The sequence below is a fragment of the Notothenia rossii genome (genome assembly GCF_949606895.1).
Source record: "Notothenia rossii genome assembly, chromosome: 11".
Taxonomy (NCBI): domain Eukaryota; kingdom Metazoa; phylum Chordata; class Actinopteri; order Perciformes; family Nototheniidae; genus Notothenia; species Notothenia rossii.
In genome coordinates, this window is record NC_136910.1 from 32,696,809 (window position 1) to 32,708,857 (window position 12,049).

Here is a 12,049-nt window from a genome sequence, read left to right on the forward strand (position 1 = left end):
AGACCCCGGTGAACACTGTCATGCGGTCCCCAGAAGCCTCCGGAAGCAAGACCCCGGTGAAGACTGTCATGCGGTCCAACAAAGCCTCCGGTAGAGAGACCCCTCTCAAGTCTGTGATGCGGTCCCCAGAAGCCTCCGGAAGCAAGACCCCAGTGAAGACTGTCATGTGGTCCCCAGAAGCCTCCGGTAGTGAGACCCCAGTGAAGACTGTCATGCGGTCCATAGAAGCCTCTGCGAGTGAGATCCCTCTCAAGTCTGTGATGCGGTCCCCAGAAGCCTCCGGAAGCAAGACCCCGATCCAGACTGTCATGCGGTCCGTAGAAGCCTCCTGTAGTGAGACCCCTGTATGCCAGAAGACCCGTGCGTCTGTCTCCAATAAGCTGAAAGCTAATCTGGCTAAGGACTGGCCCTCTTCCCAAAATCAATGGTGCACTGGGAAGGGACTGCGGAATACCATGCGTGAAATCACGTTGCCTAAAAGCATGGAGACGTACATTCAGACATACAGAGGTCATTGTGAGGGTCTTGCACCGACAGTAAAACGGAAAGAGAATTGTATTTCCAATGTCAGCCGGATAAAGAACTTCATAGTATTCATGGCCCATGGTTTTGACCGGCTGTCAGACTGGCTGTTTCTAAAAGACACAAAGAGGGTCCGTGGCTGGAGCAAGTATATTTCAGAGTCGGGCCGGACAGTCACAACATCGCTGTTGTTCCTGAAGACTGTGAACCATTTCCTGAGGTACTTGTCTGCATCAAAGCTCCGGGGGTGCAGGCTCACCCAGTCTGATATGACCCACATCATCAGAGAGGTGAAAGCCAACATTAACGATTTGAAAAAGTCTGTCACTCTCCACCAGTTTAAGGTGAAGAGGGACAAGCTGGATCGTCTGCCGAGCCAGGCGGAGCTTCTCGCCGCCATGGCGGCCGCTGAGAAGCGCATCCCTGATCTCCTTGACCTGATGGCTAGCAATCCGACCACAATCACCCAGTACCTGCTATATGGCTATCTAACCCTCCATTGGAGCCTCCTGTATGGCCACCGTCCGGGTGTGTATGCAAACATGACCAACACGGAGGTCTTTGAGGCGGACAGAAGGGGCACTGCTGAGGGCTACATCATCCACGTGCAGGATCACAAGACTGCCAAGACATTTGGTGAAGCACAGCTGGTGCTTACAATAAAGGAGTTTAGCTGGGTCATGCGGTGGATGGGGATAAAAGAGGGCTTGTCGGGTCCTCAGAATGAATTCTTCCTTTTCACATCGGGGAAGCAGGCTTCCAAGAACCTGAACGCTCACTTGAAGAGGGCTTGGGCTGATGCTGGGCTAGAAACAGCCGTCACCTTCACCATCTTGCGCACTGCCCTGGCTGACAATATCAAGCATCACCAAGATCCAGAAAGCAGGTCGATTCTGGCTAGGTTTATGTGCCACGACGTAAGCACTGCAGACCGGTTCTACGCGAATACGCCTGGAATAAAGGAGGCATTGAAGATCCGCTCCATGTTCAGGGCGGCGGCAGCAGCTGCAGCAGCATCATCATCAGAAGGAGGTCTACCACCGTCAGCTACCTCCGAAGAGGATTCAGGGGCGGAGAGCAGCGATACCTCTTCTTCAGGACCGATTGGTACTCCTGATGAGGGGAAAGGGGCCGTGGACTCAACCTTTTTTCCCCGGTGCACTGTACAAGTTAGACGGCTAATATGGCCCCAAGGCCCCTGTTAATCATGTTGTTATTATGTTTATTTTGTATACTGTTTTTGTAAAATTGGTGTGATAATTAAATAAAAAATAAAAAAAAAACATTAGTATAACCTTGAAGGTTCCCAGGGGCAAATACAGTGCCTGTCATTTTGCAGGATATAATTTAACATGTAACCTCTCCTGGAAATGGACATACTCTGTGCATTTCCAGGAGAGGTTCCATGTTAAATTATATCCTGCAATATCCTCCAAAGAAGGGGTGGTAGTGTCATGAATAAGGCCGAATATGTATGCCGATGTGCGGACGGTAAAGCACCGCAAAATCCACCCCTTTAGGGTAACCAGGGGCATGAAGTTCTGTAGGGTGTGAACATCTGGGTTTAGTCCGAGTGAGGAGTGCTCGAGCGTGGGAGGATGTGTAAGGCAGAGGAGGGTAACAAAAGGTGTGTGCAGGAGCAGGGAGAAAAGAGAAAATAAAAAGACTCAAAGTGTTCCACCTTCCAGCAGCAGCAGCAGCGGGCCCGCTCTGTCCGTGGTGCTGAACACCTGCCTGTCTATGTGGAGTACAAAAACAAACAAAGACAAACACCTTTAAGGTCACCAGGGGCGTGAGGTTCTGGTTCTGGCGGTGTGCATGGAGGGGTTTAGTCCGAGTGAGGAGTGCTCGAGCGTGGGAGGATGTGTAAGGCAGAGGAGGGGAACAAAAAAAAACGAATACAAATAAGTTAAAGTGTGAACCTCCAGCAGGGCAGGTGCTGCTGCTGCTGCTGCTGCTGCTGCTGCTGCTGCTGCTGCTGCTGCTGTGAAGGAGGACGAATATTGATGCTTGTGTTCGGACGGTAAAGCACCGCAAAATCCACCCCCCCTTAAAGGTGACCAGGGGCATGAGATTCTGCAGGGTGTGAACATCTGGGTTTAGTCCGTGGGGGAGTGCTTAAGTCCGGGGGCCCGGGGTCTCACGGTGCACGAGGTTATGGAAGTGCAGCAGGGCAGGTGCTGCTGCTGCTGCTGCTGCTGCTGCTGCTGCTGCTGCTGCTGCTGCTGCTGCTGCTGCTGTGAAGGAGGACGAATATTGATGCTTGTGTTCGGACGGTAAAGCACCGCAAAATCCACCCCCCCTTAAAGGTGACCAGGGGCATGAGATTCTGCAGGGTGTGAACATCTGGGTTTAGTCCGTGGGGGAGTGCTTAAGTCCGGGGGCCCGGGGTCTCACGGTGCACGAGGTTATGGAAGTGCCACTGTTGCCGGAGGTCCTTAGTCCGTCCTTTGGGGCTCTGTCAGGGGCTACAGAGAGGTGGTTTTCCCGGTCCCTCTCCTGGAGGTATGAAATAACCTGAGCTCCATGTGAGGGAGCCGTGCTGGAGCTGCTTAGTCCGTCCTTTGGTGGTCTTTGAGGGGCTAATGAGAGGTGTTTTCCCCGGTCTATTTGATGGAAGTCTGACACGAGCAGAGTGTGCATGCTTTGAAACTAATCCACCCACACTTAGCATGCTATTTTAGGGTATAAATCGTACCTTGTCACCATGTACTGTGCTCCCTGGGACGACGCGCCCTCCTGTGGGGACACATGAGAACTGCACTCAAATCACTTTGTGCTTTTTAAACAGTTTAACATATTTTTTTCCACATTTAAAAAACGCTTTCTGCCCTGGAAATCATTTCTAATCATTATTACCGTTATGGAGGGGCTGCAGGAACACTTTCCCCGCCTTGCAAACATTTATTCCTGGTTCAAATAATCAATTTGTTCCGCCTGCTTTGCGTCAGCACCTCTGCGGCTGTCGGATTAACACAGATGAATGCACTTTTAACACTCACGCAGCCAGAATTCCTGCTCTTTTCCTGGGTTACAAAGTGAGGTGACGCAGCCTGTCCTCTGAGTCTCCCCGCCTCTCATAGACTTATTTCTGGGTAAAAAAAGCCATGTGCTCCGCCCCCTGGATCTCTGCATGTGTGTGTGTGTGCCTGTGAGTCTGTGGCTACTGTCCACATGCCCGCATTAGGAGGCACTATTTTCGGATACATTTTCTCATTTTCACCACTTTTCATGTTTTTATTATGTATATTGTTATATTATTATTATTATTATTATTGTATATATGTATACTGTGTATACTGTTTTTGTAAAAATCATGTGATTATTAAATAAATAATAAAACATGAATATAACCTTGAAGTTTCCCAGGGGCAAATACAGTGCCAGGTGTCAGACTATTTAAACAATGTTTACCCAGGATTCCGACACCTTCCCTGGCTTGTAAAATGCGGTGATGCGCCCTGGAGGTATCAGAGTATTTTAAACAACTTTTCCCCGCCTTTCAAACACTTTTTCCTGGCTTATAGCCTGTCATTTTGCAGGATATAATTTAACATGGAACCTCTCCCAGGGGCAAATACAGTGCCAGGTGTCAGACTATTTAAACAATGTTTACCCAGGATTCCGACACCTTCCCTGGCTTGTAAAATGCGGTGATGCGCCCTGGAGGTATCAGAGTATTTTAAACAACTTTTCCCCGCCTTTCAAACACTTTTTCCTGGCTTATAGCCTGTCATTTTGCAGGATATAATTTAACATGGAACCTCTCCCAGGGGCAAATACAGTGCCAGGTGTCAGACTATTTAAACAATGTTTACCCAGGATTCCGACACCTTCCCTGGCTTGTAAAATGCGGTGATGCGCCCTGGAGGTATCAGAGTATTTTAAACAACTTTTCCCCGCCTTTCAAACACTTTTTCCTGGCTTATAGCCTGTCATTTTGCAGGATATAATTTAACATGGAACCTCTCCCAGGGGCAAATACAGTGCCAGGTGTCAGACTATTTAAACAATGTTTACCCAGGATTCCGACACCTTCCCTGGCTTGTAAAATGCGGTGATGCGCCCTGGAGGTATCAGAGTATTTTAAACAACTTTTCCCCGCCTTTCAAACACTTTTTCCTGGCTTATAGCCTGTCATTTTGCAGGATATAATTTAACATGGAACCTCTCCCAGGGGCAAATACAGTGCCAGGTGTCAGACTATTTAAACAATGTTTACCCAGGATTCCGACACCTTCCCTGGCTTGTAAAATGCGGTGATGCGCCCTGGAGGTATCAGAGTATTTTAAACAACTTTTCCCCGCCTTTCAAACACTTTTTCCTGGCTTATAGCCTGTCATTTTGCAGGATATAATTTAACATGGAACCTCTCCCAGGGGCAAATACAGTGCCAGGTGTCAGACTATTTAAACAATGTTTACCCAGGATTCCGACACCTTCCCTGGCTTGTAAAATGCGGTGATGCGCCCTGGAGGTATCAGAGTATTTTAAACAACTTTTCCCCGCCTTTCAAACACTTTTTCCTGGCTTATAGCCTGTCATTTTGCAGGATATAATTTAACATGGAACCTCTCCCAGGGGCAAATACAGTGCCAGGTGTCAGACTATTTAAACAATGTTTACCCAGGATTCCGACACCTTCCCTGGCTTGTAAAATGCGGTGATGCGCCCTGGAGGTATCAGAGTATTTTAAACAACTTTTCCCCGCCTTTCAAACACTTTTTCCTGGCTTATAGCCTGTCATTTTGCAGGATATAATTTAACATGGAACCTCTCCCAGGGGCAAATACAGTGCCAGGTGTCAGACTATTTAAACAATGTTTACCCAGGATTCCGACACCTTCCCTGGCTTGTAAAATGCGGTGATGCGCCCTGGAGGTATCAGAGTATTTTAAACAACTTTTCCCCGCCTTTCAAACACTTTTTCCTGGCTTATAGCCTGTCATTTTGCAGGATATAATTTAACATGGAACCTCTCCTGGAAATGGACATACTCTGCGCATTTCCAGGAGAGGTTCCATGTTAAATTATATCCTGCAAAATGACAGGCAACAACTCTCTTCCAGACGTTTAAAAACACTTTTCCGACTATTTTAAACAACTTTTCCCCGCCTTTCAAACACTTGTTCCTGGCTTATAGCCTGTCATTTTGCAGGATATAATTTAACATGGAACCTCTCCTGGAAATGGACATACTCTGCGCATTTCCAGGAGAGGTTCCATGTTAAATGATATCCTGCAAAATGACAGGCAACAACTCTCTTCCAGACGTTTAAAAACACTTTTCCGACTATTTTAAACAACTTTTCCCCGCCTTTCAAACACTTTTTCCTGGCTTATAGCCTGTCATTTTGCAGGATATAATTTAACATGGAACCTCTCCTGGAAATGGACATACTCTGCGCATTTCCAGGAGAGGTTCCATGTTAAATTATATCCTGCAAAATGACAGGCAACAACTCTCTTCCAGACGTTTAAAAACACTTTTCCGACTATTTTAAACAACTTTTCCCCGCCTTTCAAACACTTTTTCCTGGCTTATAGCCTGTCATTTTGCAGGATATAATTTAACATGGAACCTCTCCTGGAAATGGACATATTCTGTGCATTTCCAGGAGAGGTTACATGTTAAATGATATCCTGCAAAATGACAGGCTACAACTCTCTTCCAGACGTTTAAAAACACTTTCCCCGACCATTTAAACATTATTTATGGCTTGTAAAGTGCGGTGATGAGCCCTGACAGTATCAGACTATTTAAAGGGTTACCAGGAGCATGAGAATATCCTCCACAGAAGGGGTGGTGGTGCCGTGAATAAGGCCGAATATGGATACCGATGTGCCAACGGTAAAGCACCGCAAAATCCACCCCCTTTAGGTTAACCAGGGGCATGGAGTTCTGTAGGGTGTGAACATCTGGGTTTAGTCCGTGGGGGAGTGCTTAAGTCCGGGAGTCCGGGGACTCACGGTGTGCAAGGTTATGGAGGTGCCCATGTCAGGGACACATGCTGGAGGTCTGTGGTCCGTCCTTTGGGGGTCTTGGAGGGGCCACAGAGAGGAGATTTCCCCGGTCTCTGTCCTGGATGAGTGAAATAAACAGAGTCTCCATGTCAGGGACACATGCTGGAGGTCTCTCTCCCGAGAGTGGACGTCCATTGCCTGTAAATTGGTCTAACATTAGGTCTGTCACTTTGGCTAACCGCACCACTGTCTGTCGTCTCCCGCAAGTGGACATCCATTGTCACTTTGGCTAACCGCACCACTGTCTGTCGTCTCCCGCAAGTGGACATCCATTGCGCCTAAATAGGGTTAGGGAATGTTCCGGTATTTGGACAACATTAACATGGGATCACTCCGGTCAATGTACGTACTTCGTCTCACTGGAATATTAATGGCCAGATTGAATACAAAATCGACCCAAATTCTCCGGTCAATGACAGGAGAGTTTTGAAAGTGACAAAACACTGTTCCACACATTTAAAAACACTTAATCAATGTTTACCCAGGATCCATGCACCTTTCCTGGCTTGTAAAATGTGGTGATGCGCCCTGGAGGTAGCGGGTAGGCTCTGTGCGTGGTGCTGAACCCCAGCCTGTCTATGTGGAATACAAAAACAAACAAAGACAAACACCTTTAAGGTCACCAGGGTCGTGAGGTTCTGGTTCTGGCGGTGTGCATGGAGGGGTTTAGTCCGAGTGAGGAGTGCTCGAGCGTGGGAGGATGTGTAAGGCAGAGGAGGGGAACAAAAGGTGTGTGCAGGAGCAGGGAGAAAAGAGAAAATAAAAAGACTCAAAGTGTTCCACCTTCCAGCAGCAGCAGCAGCAGCAGCGGGCCCGCGGTGCTGAACACCTGCCTGTCTATGTGGAGTACAAAAACAAACAAAGACAAACACCTTTAAGGTCACCAGGGTCGTGAGGTTCTGGTTCTGGCGGTGTGCATGGAGGGGTTTGACCTGGCTCCCCGACACAATGCACATAGTCTGGAGCAGCGGAGCAGCGGCTGGGCCGTGTTCCCCCTTCTGTCCATTTGCCTATCAGTTTGTTAACGAAGTGGACAGAGGCTGTTTTTTGCCCCTAAAAGTGACTTTTAATGGTGTTTTTTGTATTTAAATGATGGGTTTTATATTTCTCCAGGGTCCCCGACACAATGAAACTAGTCTGGAGCTCGCTGGGGTCCCGCAAAATGCTTTAATCACGATTTTGTCCTTTTCCCCATCACTTTGTTAACGAAGTGGACAGAGGCTGTTTTTTGCCCCTAAAAGTGACTTTTAATGGTGTTTTTGGCATTTAAATGATGGGTCTTATCATTATCCAGGGTCCCCGACACAATGAAACTAGTCTGGAGCTCGCTGGGGTCCCGCAAAATGCTTTAATCACGATTTTGTCCTTTTCCCCATCACTTTGTTAACGAAGTGGACAGAGGCTGTTTTTTGCCCTAAAAGTGACTTTTAATGGTGTTTTTGGCATTTAAATGATGTGTTTTATCATTATCCAGGGTCCCCGACACAATGAAACTAGTCTGGAGCTCGCTGGGGTCCCGCAAAATGCTTTAATCACGATTTTGTCCTTTTCCCCATCACTTTGTTAACGAAGTGGACAGAGGCTGTTTTTTGCCCCTAAAAGTGACTTTTAATGGTGTTTTTGGCATTTAAATGATGGGTCTTATCATTATCCAGGGTCCCCAAGACAATGCAACTAGTCTGGAGCTCGCTGGGGTCCCGCAAATGCTTTAATCACGATTTGGTCCATTTCCCCATCAGTTTGTTAACGAAGTGGACAGAGGCTGTTTTGTGCCCCTAAAAGTGACTTTTAATGGTGTTTTTGGCATTTAAATGATGTGTTTTATCATTATCCAGGGTCCCCGACACAATGAAACTAGTCTGGAGCTCGCTGGGGTCCCGCAAAATGCTTTAATCACGATTTTGTCCTTTTCCCCATCACTTTGTTAACGAAGTGGACAGAGGCTGTTTTTTGCCCCTAAAAGTGACTTTTAATGGTGTTTTTTGTATTTAAATGATGTGTTTTATCTTTCTCCAGGGTCCCCGACGCAATGCACATAGTCTGGAGCTCGCTGGGGTCCCGCAAAATGCTTTAATCACGATTTTGTCCTTTTCCCCATCACTTTGTTAACGAAGTGGACAGAGGCTGTTTTTTGCCCCTAAAAGTGACTTTTAATGGTGTTTTTTGTATTTAAATGATGTGTTTTATATTTCTCCAGGGTCCCCGACACAATGAAACTAGTCTGGAGCTCGCTGGGGTCCCGCAAAATGCTTTAATCACGATTTTGTCCTTTTCCCCATCACTTTGTTAACGAAGTGGACAGAGGCTGTTTTTTGCCCCTAAAAGTGACTTTTAATGGTGTTTTTTGTATTTAAATGATGTGTTTTATCTTTCTCCAGGGTCCCCGACGCAATGCACATAGTCTGGAGCTCGCTGGGGTCCCGCAAAATGCTTTAATCACGATTTTGTCCTTTTCCCCATCACTTTGTTAACGAAGTGGACAGAGGCTGTTTTTTGCCCCTAAAAGTGACTTTTAATGGTGTTTTTGGCATTTAAATGATGGGTCTTATCATTATCCAGGGTCCCCGACACAATGAAACTAGTCTGGAGCTCGCTGGGGTCCCGCAAAATGCTTTAATCACGATTTGGTCCTTTTCCCCATCACTTTGTTAACGAAGTGGACAGAGGCTGTTTTTTGCCCCTAAAAGTGACTTTTAATGGTGTTTTTTGTATTTAAATGATGGGTTTTATATTTCTCCAGGGTCCCCGACACAATGAAACTAGTCTGGAGCTCGCTGGGGTCCCGCAAAATGCTTTAATCACGATTTTGTCCTTTTCCCCATCACTTTGTTAACGAAGTGGACAGAGGCTGTTTTTTGCCCCTAAAAGTGACTTTTAATGGTGTTTTTGGCATTTAAATGATGGGTCTTATCATTATCCAGGGTCCCCGACACAATGAAACTAGTCTGGAGCTCGCTGGGGTCCCGCAAAATGCTTTAATCACGATTTGGTCCTTTTCCCCATCACTTTGTTAACGAAGTGGACAGAGGCTGTTTTTTGCCCCTAAAAGTGACTTTTAATGGTGTTTTTTGTATTTAAATGATGGGTTTTATATTTCTCCAGGGTCCCCGACACAATGAAACTAGTCTGGAGCTCGCTGGGGTCCCGCAAAATGCTTTAATCACGATTTTGTCCTTTTCCCCATCACTTTGTTAACGAAGTGGACAGAGGCTGTTTTTTGCCCCTAAAAGTGACTTTTAATGGTGTTTTTGGCATTTAAATGATGGGTCTTATCATTATCCAGGGTCCCCGACACAATGAAACTAGTCTGGAGCTCGCTGGGGTCCCGCAAAATGCTTTAATCACGATTTTGTCCTTTTCCCCATCACTTTGTTAACGAAGTGGACAGAGGCTGTTTTTTGCCCTAAAAGTGACTTTTAATGGTGTTTTTGGCATTTAAATGATGTGTTTTATCATTATCCAGGGTCCCCGACACAATGAAACTAGTCTGGAGCTCGCTGGGGTCCCGCAAAATGCTTTAATCACGATTTTGTCCTTTTCCCCATCACTTTGTTAACGAAGTGGACAGAGGCTGTTTTTTGCCCCTAAAAGTGACTTTTAATGGTGTTTTTGGCATTTAAATGATGGGTCTTATCATTATCCAGGGTCCCCAAGACAATGCAACTAGTCTGGAGCTCGCTGGGGTCCCGCAAATGCTTTAATCACGATTTGGTCCATTTCCCCATCACTTTGTTAACGAAGTGGACAGAGGCTGTTTTTTGCCCCTAAAAGTGACTTTTAATGGTGTTTTTGGCATTTAAATGATGGGTCTTATCATTATCCAGGGTCCCCGACACAATGAAACTAGTCTGGAGCTCGCTGGGGTCCCGCAAAATGCTTTAATCACGATTTTGTCCTTTTCCCCATCACTTTGTTAACGAAGTGGACAGAGGCTGTTTTTTGCCCCTAAAAGTGACTTTTAATGGTGTTTTTGGCATTTAAATGATGGGTCTCATCATTATCCAGGGTCCCCGACACAATGAAACTAGTCTGGAGCTCGCTGGGGTCCCGCAAAATGCTTTAATCACGATTTTGTCCTTTTCCCCATCACTTTGTTAACGAAGTGGACAGAGGCTGTTTTTTGCCCCTAAAAGTGACTTTTAATGGTGTTTTTGGCATTTAAATGATGGGTCTTATCATTGTGGAGGGTCCCCAAGACAATGCAACTAGTCTGGAGCTCGCTGGGGTCCCGCAAATGCTTTAATCACGATTTGGTCCTTTTCCCCATCAGTTTGTTAACGAAGTGGACAGAGGCTGTTTTTTGCCCCTAAAAGTGACTTTTAATGGTGTTTTTGGCATTTAAATGATGGGTCTTATCATTATCCAGGGTCCCCGACACAATGAAACTAGTCTGGAGCTCGCTGGGGTCCCGCAAAATGCTTTAATCACGATTTTGTCCTTTTCCCCATCACTTTGTTAACGAAGTGGACAGAGGCTGTTTTTTGCCCCTAAAAGTGACTTTTAATGGTGTTTTTTGTATTTAAATGATGTGTTTTATCATTCTCCAGGGTCCCCGACACAATGCACATAGTCTGGAGCTCGCTGGGGTCCCGCAAATGCTTTAATCAGGCGTTTTAACACTTTTCCCCACGAATATGATTTTTAATTATTTTTTGGGGGCTATATAAATCAAATTCCGGTTAATGCCGAGCACAATTGTACCTTTTACTATTTTAATGTATTTGCATGATATATCTTTGGGCGATAAAAGCGACATATTTGGATGACTTTGTCAGTTTATGGAGCTTATCCCACAAATCCCGGATGATCCGGGCCAAATTTGGGAGCTCATAGGCAGCCTGCCATAGGCCCCCACCCGTGGAATGAAAAAAAAATGAAAGAAAACGGTCAATTATATGTTAAAATAATCAAAAAATGAACTTTTAAAATTACATGGGAGAGGGGATCTGAAAAATTGGAGAAGGGGAAAAGTGTTCGGCGCTTCGGGACGAAGCGCCGAACACTTTTCCCCTACCCCGTTGCAAGGTACAACGGAGAGGGGAATCCAGACTTCCCCTCCTCCGTTGTAAAAAACCGTTCATGTTTTACAAGCTACCTTCTGCACGAAATCGGAAACCCGGTTTTTGAGAGGACTCAGAAAAAAAACGGCTGTGTAACTTCATGGAGGAATTCATCCGCTGTATGTGCACTTTGGCTCGGATACATTTTGTTGCCTGGAGACCCCCCAGCATGGTTCTTACCAAACTTAAAGTTTTTGAACTGGGCTCTGGAGGAAGGTAAGGGGAGTTGACAGGGGACTCAATCCGCCTCATGAGGCACTATTTTCGGATACATTTCAACACTTTTAGCCCTTTTTGATGGTTCTCCAAAAAATAACTCTGACTTTTTCAGAGTGTGGAGGAAGGTGAGGGGAGTTGACAGGGGACTTTATCCGCCTTATGGGGCACTATTCTCGGATACATTTCAACACTTTTAGCCCTTTTTGATGGTTCTCCAAAAAATA